The 12,415-nt window shown below is 50.2% G+C and overlaps 1 protein-coding gene and 1 long non-coding RNA gene across 10 annotated transcripts in view; both read right to left on the bottom strand.

The window, feature by feature from the left end:
• KAZN (kazrin, periplakin interacting protein) overlaps nt 1-12,415 on the bottom strand; it is a 1,289,243-nt gene that overhangs the window by 132,106 nt on the left and 1,144,722 nt on the right. The window lies entirely within an intron of this gene.
• The window catches only part of LOC116566592, a 12,087-nt gene continuing 1,358 nt past the window's right edge, over nt 1,687-12,415 (bottom strand). The window contains exon 2 of the long non-coding RNA XR_004275928.1: nt 1,687-1,832. This is a non-coding gene — a long non-coding RNA (uncharacterized LOC116566592). The remainder of the gene's footprint in view (nt 1,833-12,415) is intronic.

The raw sequence follows: 12,415 nt of genomic DNA, 5'->3' as shown, positions 1-12,415 counted from the left end.
GCTCTCCCACACAAGAAACCCTGGGCAAGGTTCTAGGGCTCTCTTCCAACATGCTGGAGATGCCGTGCCATGAGAGGCTCATCCAGCAGAGCTTGAAGGGTTAATCTGGGGACTGCTAGGTCTGGAGAGGGTCTGACACTGAAGGTGATAGAATTATCCAAAAAACCAACAGCAGCAGCAATGACGACCATATCCAGCCTCTGTGAGGAGCACTATGTTTGAGAAAACGTTTCCCAATCTTTCTTAGAAGCACCCTGCAATGTGGGCAGGGTGGGAACCTACAGGCTCACTTCATAGATGCAGAAACTGAGGCTCAGAAAGCAGAAGTCACTTCCTCGCAAATGAATCAGAGGTCCAAATCACAGATTTCTGATTCTTAGACAAACTCTCTCCCCGCCTCCCAGAATCCTGCAGGTGTGGATGGCTCTGGGGGCACTTGGGTAGAGGCGGCCTGAAGGATTCGAGACTCATTCAGAAGGACCAAGGGCAGATTTCAGCCCTTTTCTTGGACCAGAGAGCAAACTCGGTTCTTAGTTTCTGCTCAGCCTAAGACAAAACTCTCCTCTGGAATGAGCTCCAGTTTCATGAGGCTCTTGGCCACAGGTTTACTTTTATCCTCCCTGTGTAAATGGAGAGACAAGCAAGCAAAGAATTTCCGAACTGCAGAGTAACAATTTCTCTAGAACGCCACAGGGCCTTTGCACTTCCCATCCACTCTGCCTGAAATACCCCTGCCCCACCTCCCCCCAATCCCATGCACGTGGCTCATTCTCCTGCCTCCTTCAGGTCCTCACACACCTCATCAGCCTTTTGGAGCTATCTGTACTATTCTCCCATCTATTTTTTTTTTTTTTTTTTGAGACAGAGCCTTGCTCTGTCGCCCAGGCTGGAGTGCAGTGGCGGATTCCAGCTCACTGCAACCTCTGCCTCCCAGCTCAAGTGATTCTCCTGCCTCAGCCTCTCAAGTAGCTGGGATTACAGGTGCATGCCACCATATCCAGCTAATTTTTATATATTTTTTAGTAGAGACAGGGTTTCACCATGTTGGCCAGGCTGGTCTCAAACTCCTGACCTCAAGTATCTGCCCACTTCGGCCTTCCGAAGTGCTGGGATTACAGGCGTGAGCCACCATGCCCGGTCCTGTTCTCCCATCTCTAAAACTGCCATGTTGCCAGATTCCCCCAGCACTGTTTACTTTCCATACTTAATTTTTATCTAATGCTCTTTTTTTCATCTGACATCATCTGTTTTGCGTTTACCTGTTTACTGTCTAGCTTCCCCCTCCCCAACTCGAATATAAACGACACAGAGGTGAGGAGTCTGCCTGTTTTGTTTCCTGCTATTCCCGCAGCGTTAAAATGAGGGTCTGGCATACAGAAGGTGCTAAATAAATATTTGCGGAAGCACTGAAAATGACCACTGTGGAGGTGTGTGCAGGTGCAGAGGCCAGAAGGCAGAGGAGGCTACAGGAGGGAGGCCCTATTGCAAATCCACGGACACCTGCGGAAACCTGGCGTGTTTGGGAAGCCACACTCAATTCAGCATCGCCTGAGCTTAGCTAAACCGAAGGTCAGGAAGAACTGCTCCCAGCCGGGAAGCTGGCTGAGCCTCTGGGTGCACGCTGGGACCACACCTTGTGCCTTGGGCTGGGATGGAGTGAGCTTGACTGTTCCCATTCTTTTTTTTTTTTTTTGAGATAGTCTCTTTCTGTTGCCCAGGCTAGAGTTCTGTGGCGTCATCTCAGCTCACTGCAACCTCTGCCTCCCCAGTTCAAATGATTCTCATACCTCCGCCACCTGAGTAGCTCCAATTACAGATGTGCGCCACCACACCTGGCTAGTTTTTGCATTTTTAGTAGAGACACAGTTTTGCCATGTTGGCCAGGTTGGTCTTGAACTCCCAGTCTCAAGTGATCCGCCCATGTCGGCCTTCTAAGTGCTGGGATTATAGGTGTGAGCAACCATGCTTGGTCATGTTCCCATAATTTTCTGTGCAGAGGTTTTCAAGAGGATCTATGTTCAGTGTGTGTCTTCTTACCTCCTTGATTCCTATGCTGTGCCTTGCATTGAGGGCCCGGAAGAAACTGGGGTTGTTTAAACCTAGGGCAAAAAGCCAGGGAGGAGAGCACTTCTTCCTGCAGGTGTGGGTGTCGCATCAACCCGGCGGTGAGGCAGCAACTGCCCTCCAACCCCCCTCCTTGCTCACAATGGGAGATTTGGGCTTCACTGGGTCTTTTGGGGCAACTTTTCCAGCACTGAGGTCTGGAGTGTATGGACTGGTCCTACAGGTCCCCATGGGAGGCAGTGGAAGTTTCTTCTGGGAGGCCTCTTTCTCTACTAGCGAGAAACTGGAGCAGGTGGCAGGAATAACTTTCTGCACCTGGCCACCTAGGTTCAAGTCTTGGCTCCTCTGCTCACTAGCTGGGTGGCTTTGGGAGAGTGTCTTTTTTTTGAGATGGAGTCTTGCTTTGTCGCCCAGGCTGGAGTGCAGTGGCGCCATCTCGGCTCACTGCAACCTCCACTTCCCGAGTTTAAGCGATTCTCCTGCCTCAGCCTCCTGACTGGCTGAGATTATGGGCACCTGCCACCATGCCTAGCTAATTTTTATGTTTTTAGTAGAGACAGGTTTCACCATGTTGGCCAGGCTGGTCTCAAACACCCAACCTCAAGTGATCCGCACTCCTCAGCCTCCCAAAGTGCTGGGATTACAGGCGTGAGCCACTGCGCCCAGCCAGGAGAGTGTCTTAATTTCTCTGGGCCTCTGTTTCCTCATTTGTAAAATGAGAAATGGTGGCAGCTCCTCCTTAGGAGACCACTCCGCCTGCAAGGCACCTGTAACAGTGCTCACGGTACGGATGCAGTCTGAGGCTGGGGATGTACAGAAAGGCTCTTCCACCTTCAGGCAGCCCTAGGGGTGCTGGGAGGAGCAAACTCGTTCACACAGAGGAAGACGGCTTGCAGGCTCTGGCCTGGCCGTGTCCACCACCTGCCTTCCCACTCCTGCTTCCTCTTTCTGGACCTAAAAATGCTAAATAGTGCCCCGCCCCCAACCCTGAGTGCCCAGTGTTGGCTACATGAGTACACAAGAATCCTTGCTCTCGAGGGATTTATGGCAAGGTCAGAAAGAAGGGTCTAAATACAAATGGATGAGACGAAAGTCTATGTTTTTGTTCATTCTCATTCATTCAGATAAACTTCATTACCAGCTTTAAGCATGGTGACTTGGCACCCTGCTAACACAGAAACAAAGACAACAAAGGCCTTTAGCAAAAATCAATGCAGTAAGTACACAATACAGGCCATGAGAATATGAGTATTTGGGGTTGGGGGTGGGGGAGTCAGAGAGCATAAGCTGGCCGGATCCCTGGAAAGACGTCCGGGAAGAGAGCTTCTCCCACATTTCTGAGAAATGGGCAAAAGTGTAAACAACCACCTCTCAAGGCTGCATGTTCTGGTGGCTGGCATTCTGTGTCCTCAGAGCTGGGATCTTGCCAGACCCCTGGGTATTTCAGAAGCAAAAGAGGGGACAGCCTATTCAATCTAGCCAGGAGCCGTGGGATCTAGAAGTAACATGAGCAGATGATCACTTTACCTCTGCCCTTGCTTCTAGGCACAGCACCTGGGATCTTACTCTAACCGGCTACCTAAGCAGGGCAGCTCACAGCCTCTGGGGCTCAGTCTTCTCATCAGCAAAGCGGGAATCAAACTCCAATCTGCCTCCAAAGACTGAACCAGTGGGTGTACTCTGTTTATTAACATGTTAGTATCTACATTTGCTAACACCCTTGGCTATCTTGGTGAACTCATCATTTGGGTTATCTGAGTTTTGTAAATTGTTAAGCCTACTGAAGCATGAAACTCAATAAATATATTGCTTGAATCATTTCCAGATGATGGAAGCTTTTAAAATTAGTGATGAAAGTGGAGACGCTAACTTATTATTCTGACTGGTAAATAAAGGGAGAAAAGTTAATTACCCAGCTTTCTTTTTTGAACTCTACCAGTGGGTAAACAAACAGTAGATGATGGGAAGTCTGTTTACAGAAGGGTTCTAGCTACTCCATGGAAAGAGCTTCATGAGAGAAGAGAACACTGCCACTCTGCTACTTCTGCGGAATGTCTGGATTCCGGTGTCGCAGGTCCTGGGCTGCCAATATCACAAAAGCAAGACAACCAGATGGGATGTGCCTCTGGAGAGGAGGACCCAATATGTTCTTTGAAGGAGTCTTGCAAAAAAAAAGAATCAGTAAAGAAATGAGTCTGAATCTGATCAAGCCTTTAGACAAACTATCAATGTACAGGAAATTCAAAGGACAGAGGAACCTGTTAAAGACACCATGGGGATGCAATTAGCAAACTCCAGACCCTGGAAAACTTACCAGACAAACAACATGTTTCCTTCAACAAATAATTAGCAAGGATAACCAAAAAAAAAGGAAGGAAGAAGAGCCTCTAGATTAAAACACACTTTAAAAGACGTTAAGACTAATCACACTGGGTGGATATTTGGATCCTGATTCCAACAAAGTCTAAAACATACGAATTTATGAGTCAATAGGAAATTTGAATAACAGTATCTGATCATTTTTTCAAGTGAGATGATAGTTTGGAGGTTATGTTTCTTAATATCTTTGATAGATCTATATTGAAATATTTGTAGATGACATGATGTATCTGGGATTTGCTTCAAAATAGTAGTATGGGGAGGAAGAAGTGGAGGGTGAGACAGAACTGGCCATGGGTCGATGAATGTTTGCGGTCAGGTAATAGGTAACTGGGATGCCCTTTACTATTCTACTCACTTCTGTATATAACATTTTTCATAATAGAAAGTGCCACCAGCCAGGCACAGTGGCTCACACTTGTAATCCCAGCACTTTGGGAAGCCGAGGTGGGTAGATCATGAGGTCAGGAGTTTAAGACCAGCCTGGCCAAGATGGTAAAACCTGTCTCTACTAAAAATTACTAAAGAATTAGCCAGGCACGATGGCAGGTGCCTATAATCCCAGCTACTCAGGCGGCTGAGGCAGGAGAATCACTTGAACCCGGGAGGTGGAGGCGGCAGTGAGTCAAGATCACACCACTGCACTCCAGCCTGGGAGACAGAGCAAGATTCCGTCTCAAAAAAAAAAAAAAAAAACTCACCAAGGCTAGCAGAAGATATTTTATGTCTCTGCCCAGTGGTCCAAGTTGTGGAGCTTGAGTGTTGGTGGGTTCTGCAGGCTTGTCCTGTGCTCTGACAGCTGTCCTGTCTGAATGGGTGCTCAAAGCAGCCTCTTCCAACACATCTCTCAACTGCTGTGGGCTTAGCGAGAGGACTCGGCTCCTTGCAGTCGTGGAAGCACAAGTTACCCCAGCCCGAGCAAGGGGAGCCATGTGTGCAAAGGTGCTCGGTGTTGTGACTCTGGGCCTGCCTGTTCCCAGGCCACCCTCCTGTCCTTCCTGGTCCTCAGCATGCTCTGGGAGCTGGGATGGCACATGCCTGCATTCTCAACAAGCACACTGTCACACAGTGACCTCCCTCTCTTCTATGGGGATTCTGGGTGCGGGAGGGGAACGGGACTGGTGCTTCTGTAAACAGGCACAGTCTCTTTGCACATTATCCTAGGCTGTAGCCCTGCGTGTGCTTTAAAAATCTTCCTGCCAGCCGGGTGTGGTGGCTCACGCCTGTAATCCCAGCACTTCAGGAGGCTGAGGTGGGCGGATCACCTGAGGTCTGGAGTTCGAGACCAGCCTAGCCAACATGGTGCAAACCCATTTCTACTAAAAATACAAAATTAGCCAGGTGTGGCACACAGCTGTAATCCCAGCTACTGGGGAGGCTGAGGCAGGAGACTCACTTGAACCCGGGAGTTCTACGTTGTGGTAAGCTGAGATTGTGCCACTCCAGCCTGGGCAACAGAGTAAGACTCCATCTCAAAAATAAATAAATGAAGAAAAATTAAAAGTAAAATAAATAAATAATAAAAATCTTCCTGCCTTTGCAGGCCATGCCCAGGATGCCACCTGGGCTGTCAGTGCCTGGGCGTAGGCTGCCTGAATTTCCTGGTGCCCCTGGGCCCCTGGGTAGGGCTACCTAAGGCTAGAGGGAAGGGGGCTGCTGCCTTACCCCAGGGGGCAGGCTCATGTGCAAAACTGCCAACTCAGCACACAGGCTTTATTTACTTCTGCAAGAGAGAAAAGTATTTGACCTCTTAAGGAAACAAAAGTGAGGAATTTCCTGCCTGATTGTCCAGGGGGGAATAACAGGAACTGAGCTACTTACCGCCCAAACACACGACACTAAGTGATGAGACCTTAAGGACTGTGGCGGGCAGGGGAATGGGACCTCAGCCTTGCTGCTCCTGTTGTGACTTTGCTGCCCCTGCCGGGGGCTCCCCAGCCCACAGGGACCATTGAGAAACCTGGGCTGGCTCTCAGGATAATAACAGTGCCTTACATAGACCTTGAACTTGGAAGGCATATGGGACAAGCTAGAAAGAGCCTTAGACTTAGAGCCACATGCCAGGGCTAGAGGGCCTATGGAACCCTGTGCAGGTCACAAAACCTCTGGCCTTTGACCCTGCCTGTTCCAGAGGGGTTTAAAGGGTCAGATGAAGTGGCTTCTGAAGAGCTCTGCAAACAGTGAAGTGCTCTGCAAACCTGGCTGTCCCTATGACAGCTATCTCACTCACCTCACACAACCTAGGGAGTACCAGTGTTCCCATCTGATGAATGGGAAAGTAAGGCTCGGAGGGGTTAAATGACTAGCCTCGGTCAGCCTGCCACTGGGCAGCAAGGCCTCCTGCTCTCAGGCTTGCCTGAGACCCGCAGAGTCCAGCAGGACCCACTGTCACCCCTGCCACCTCAGGACACTAATCAGCTGGGGAAAACCCTTTCCTTCACGACTCTGGCAGCCTGGACTTCAGACTCACAGCTTCAGACTCCGAAGGGGTGCCATCTGGATGGTGAGGTGTGGCCCAAGCGCTGGGCTCACAGCGACAAGCTTCGGGCCGAGCTTCCAAGGGAGGCAGCTACCCACTTCCAGAGGCCATGAGTTCAAGACAAGCAAGGCCTCCAGGAGCCTCAGCAGGCCTCATGGGCAAAAGAGTTATTTTATTTAAAACAGAAGGAAGAAGGAGGCGATCTCTGCTCTAGAACTTGGCAAGAGACTCTGCGGCTGACCAATCTCGCTTGCAGGGGCCGCCTTGGTGCCAAGGCTGGGTGACAGCACGGCTCCCTTCCTGTGCTCATGGGACCCAAGCCTTTTGCACATGGCAGATGCGATGAACTGATAACTCTCTCAGGAAAAAACTCCTTATGCAAATCAAAGCTGAGAAGTCCAATGGGCGGCGGCAATCAGGTTTGTTAGCAAGCATGCACAAGCCGGAAATGAGTGCGCTGTTACCAGTCTCCTCCGCTGTGGGATTATCCACTTTGCAGGGCCTGCTAGACATCTGTTATGAAGGCAGGCAGGTGAGCTACCTGCCCGTCAGAGCAGAAACCAGGAAGGGAAGGAAGGAGAGGGCTCCTGCTACTCAAGGGGTCAGCTGGCCAAGCCCACCTTGCATCCCGCCAGGGCTCTGCCTGAGCCCCCCACCTGGGACCTCCTCCTGCTTCCTGGGTCCAGACGTGGCCAGCCTGGGCAACAGAGAGGCCCGAGAGAGCCCTGGGCTCAAAGCACTCCCTACCCCCCTCCCAGCCTAGTGCAGTGTGCTGAACTGGGGGCCACGATGTCTGCACCTCACAAGACTGTTGCAACATTACATTCCTAGCTCTTAAAAAACCCCGCCAGATTTGGAGTGCCCATTCTGGGTTCAAATCCTGCCTCTGCAGCTCACTGGTGATAAATGGGGATAATCCTACTCGTAACATTCCAGCCCCTCACCCAGTGCTCTGGCTCCTGAGGCCTGCTAACTCTGAGTTGTTACCAAAGGTTACATGAGTGTCTGTCCGCTTTCTAGCATGGGCTGGGCCCCTTGAGGGTACTGATAAATACAGCTGTGATTGTTTTCTTTCTTTTTTTTTTGACAGAGTTTCACTCTTGTTGCCCAGGCTGGAGTGCAATGGTGCAATGTCTGTTCATTGCAACCTCTGCCTCCTGGGTTCAAATGATTCTCGTGCCTCAGCCTCCAGAGTAGCTGGGATTACGGACACCCATCACCATGCCCAGCTGATTTTTTTTTTTTTTTTTTTTTGTATTTTTAGTAGAGATGGGGTTTCACTATGTTGGCCAGGCTGGTCTTGAACTCCTGACCTCAAGTGATCCACCTGCCTTGGCCTCCCAAAGTTCAGGGATTACAGGCGTGAGCCACTGATAGCTGAGATTGTTATTATGAGTATCATCATTCCTTCTCTGGAAGTTTCCAAAATGGCAATTCCTGGCACATCTCACCTTCCTGGCTTCATTTTTCTCCTTAGCACTAAGCACCAACTACCAGGTCGTACATTTTACTTATTTCTCTGGCTTATGATCTGTTTTGTCAACTGCTATATCCCCAGCACCTAGGACAGTGCCTGGAACATAGTAGGTACTCCGTAAATATCTGTGGCATGAATGAGTGATTGATATCACTGCCTCACCCACCTGCTTCCGCTCTGACACCTGGGGATCAGCCCTGTGGATGGGATAAAATATAAAATATGATGAGGGAAAAGACAGGAGAAAGATCCTGCCCTTTCTGGCTTGCTGTCGGGAGGGACCTGCCCGGCCCGGGCTTTCCTTGCTCCCATCCAGTCCAAACCAGTTAGAACTTCGCCAGCTGTTGCTGCATGCAAGGGACCTGCTAGGTTACCACCAAACCTCTGCAGGGGTGAGCGGGTTCCTCTCTTCCCTAAGCCTAGCAAAGATTTAGCTGAAACATCCCCTGGCCCAGAGGCCTGGGTCATCTGCCTCCAGACTTACTCCTGGCCATGAGAATCCTCCTTTGCTGAAACAAGATACTGGATGCAAAAGTGTTTTGTAAATGCTACAGCCTTGGCCTTTGGTTTTTATCCATGAAGGGTTCGCTGGGGCCTGTGGGTTGGCCCGTGAGTGGGTTTGGCAGAGCACCCCAGAATCCCGAGTCTCATGGCAGCAGGAAGTGTCTCTGACATAGCTCAAAGTCCCAGGGCTGAAGGCGCAGACTCAGATCTTCAAGTTTCCAGCCATCCTAAGAGCTGCTTGGACATCTGCCCAGGGACCAGTGTCATGGTAAAGCACAGGGGAAACAAAACTGTAAGTGCCACTGGAGCCCGCTGAGACGTCTGTCCTGTCACCCAGGAAACAATACCGGAGGCATCCGTTTGCTTGCTGCTGGGGTGCCAACACTAATGCCCTTTAGGTTACATTTTTTTTTTTTTTAATGAAACGGAGTTGTCTTGCTCTGTCACACAGGCTGGAGTGCAGTGGCGCAATCTCACCTCCCTGAAACCTCCGACTCCTGGGTTCAAGTGATCCTCCTGCCTCAGCCTCCCAAGAAGCTCAGACTGCAAGTGTGTGCCACCATGTCTATTTTTTATATTTTTAGTAGAGATGGGGTTTCGCCATGTTGGCCAGGCTGGTCTTGCACCCCGACCTCAAGTGATCTACCTGCCTTGGCCTCCTGAAGTGCTCAAAATCCCCTTTTATAGGGATTAGAGGAATGAGCCACCACACCTGGCCCCTCATTAAGTTAAAATTTAAACTCAGAAAAAAAAAACAGGAAAGGGTGGGCACAATTCTGGCTAACCTGGAGCCCAGGGAAAATGGGACAGAGTTGGCGGGGGTGGTCTGGGGGGGAGGGGGTGTAGAGTAGGGGGCACACAGCAGCGACAGATGGCATCTGCCCGGTGACTGTCCTGCAAACACTGGCATGCGGTCCGTAATGAGTCACACTGGACTCCTAGGGGCTGGGTCCACGCCCCGTAAGCTGCAAAGGCAGAATCTGTGGAATGGATTAAAAACATGTCTTTTCCAAATAAAACCAGGGATGATTTTAAGCAATTAAAGTGCCTTTGTAAAATATGTGGCAGGTCTCTGTGCCTGAGACCCTCGTGTGTTTTGGGATAAGGGTCGGCCATGCTGCCCCTCATTCCCAGGCTGGGCTTGGTTGGCATAGTATCTTCCCCAATGAATATGAGGCTGCGAGACCTCAAAATAGCGACCTGGGCATATTTACCTCTGTATCACCAGCTCCAAAGAATAGTCACCTTTACTAATGGCAATCATAAGAAGTGGATTCTCAAGTGCCTGGCTCATGCCCAGCAATGAGTGTGATTAAGTGCCAAGATTCAATTAATCCCGCAATCATGCCAGGTGATGGATACTATTATTACGCCCATTTTACAGATGAGGAAACTGAGGCATGGGATCTATTAATAAGTGACTTGCTCACATGGTCAATGAGTGCTTCAGGCAGGGTTTGACGCCCCATCTAATGCTAAGGATGGAGCAAGATCCCACAACAAGCGGCAGGGCCAGAGGCACCTCTGACCCCAGACTTAGCTTCCCAGAGGCTGACTTCGATGAGACACCATCTCATCTCCTTGAAGATGGCAAACAAAATGACCAAACTCCTGCAAAGTGCCTGGCCCTGTGCCAGGGGATTTACACATATCTCTAATTTGATTCTCAAAACACCCTGAAAAAGTAAACTCTAATGCCCCCACTCCACAAATGAGGCAACTCAGGTTCTGAGAGGTAAGGTCACTTGTCCAAGATGGTAACAGCTAGAAAGTAGCAAAGCTGAGAGCCACACCCGTGGATCTGGAGTATTCCTTCTCTATTCCTTCTCCACCTTCTTTCACTCTGCAACAATATTTGCACAGTGCCAGCCTCTTCTGCGCTGTGAGCGTCCTAAGATCTATGAAGCTGGCCGGTATAAGACGCACCAAGAGGCCAGGCGCGGTGGCTCACGCCTGTAATCCTAGCACTTTCGGAGGCTGAGACAAGCAGATCATGGGGTCAGGAGATCAAGACCATCCTGGCCAATATGGTGAAACCCCGTCTCTACTAAAAATATAAAAAATTAGCTGGGTGTGGTGACATGCGCCTGTAGTCCCAGCTACTCGGGAGGCTGAGGCAGGAGAATCACTGGAATCTGGGAGGCAGAGGTTGCAGTGAGCTGAGATCGTGCCACTGTACTCCAGCCTGGGTGACAGAGCGAGATGTACCAATGATTTAGGGGCCACCAAGGAAGGAAGAATACTGCCAACTAACTGTGACGGGGAAACGCGCGGGTTTCAGACGTGCTGCAATGCAAAAAGTGCACCTTTTAGAGTTTATGAAATACAGGATGTGCTCATAGGGACAGCACTGTGAGGCTGGCCGGTCTGATGGCATCATCGTCACTCTGATCATGCACATGAGGCCCCAGGTATGTTCACCTGGCTTTGGCTTTGACCTAGGTATACCCAGTACCTTCCACAGAGCCTAGAACACAAGACGCTCAGAGGAAATATCCTGTAAGGCCAGGAGAAGGAAGCAGCAAAGGAGGACTGGCTTTATGCTTCCCCCAGCAGGGGCCAGGACCGATGCAGCCTGCAGCTGCTGGAGCTGAACAGGTATGTGTATGTGGGCAGGGGACACTGTGAGTGACACCTGTGGGCAGAGGCTGAACCCAGGTCCCTACCTAAGGGAGTGGTACAGCAGGCAGGTGCATTTTACGGCACAGCTGGGGAACAGTATCCCAGTGCAGGGGGATGGGAGTGAGAGGTTGCATGGTGATCCTGAGCTGAGAGACCAGGAAAGGGTAAGCTGATGACCCGAAGGCAATGCCTGTCCCCCACCCCTTTTTCCCAGCTCTCTTTCTTGCTAGAATGTGAACATAAAGGACACTGCCTGAAAAACAATCACACAGGGTGCTGGGCCCCTCTCACTTGGCCGCCCCATTGGACAAAACAGGTTATTTTTGTTTTGTTGGTTGACCTTTGCTTTATTTTTAAAAAACGGCTTTACTGAGATATCATTGGTATGGGATAACCTGCCGGTAATTTGAAATGCACAATGAGCTAAGCTTTGACGTATGTAGACACCCTGACACCATCACCACAATCAAGATAATGAATCTATTCATGGCCCCCAAAGGGATGAGTGGATTTTGACCGACACCCCCAAACACAAGTTGCCAGAGCTGCTGTCAGTTGGAGCAACAGAGATGAAAAGAGCTAACCAGTGCCTACCGGACCCACAGGCTTCATTTTGCATTTTACATGCATGATCCCACCTGGAAAGCTCTGGGGGTGGGGGCAGATGCTCACATTTTCGACGTTATCCCAAAGGCAGGAGGCTGCCAGGCTAATGAGTGCCACGTAACCCGAGTCCGAATCCCAGCTGTGTCCCTTCCCAGCCATGGGGCCTTGGTTTCCTTTCTTTACCTGTCTGTGCCCTTCTGTCACCTGGGGATAAAAGAACACCCTCAACTGTGTGTGTGTGTGTGTGTGTGTGTGTGTGTGTGTGTGTGTGTGTGTGTGTGTGT

This window comes from Sapajus apella, unplaced genomic scaffold (assembly GCF_009761245.1).
Source record: "Sapajus apella isolate SASKATOON/1434 unplaced genomic scaffold, GSC_monkey_1.0 scaffold43, whole genome shotgun sequence".
Lineage (NCBI taxonomy): Eukaryota > Metazoa > Chordata > Mammalia > Primates > Cebidae > Sapajus > Sapajus apella.
The sequence above is the reverse complement of the archived record's forward strand: the minus strand, read 5'-3'. Positions and strand labels throughout refer to the sequence as shown.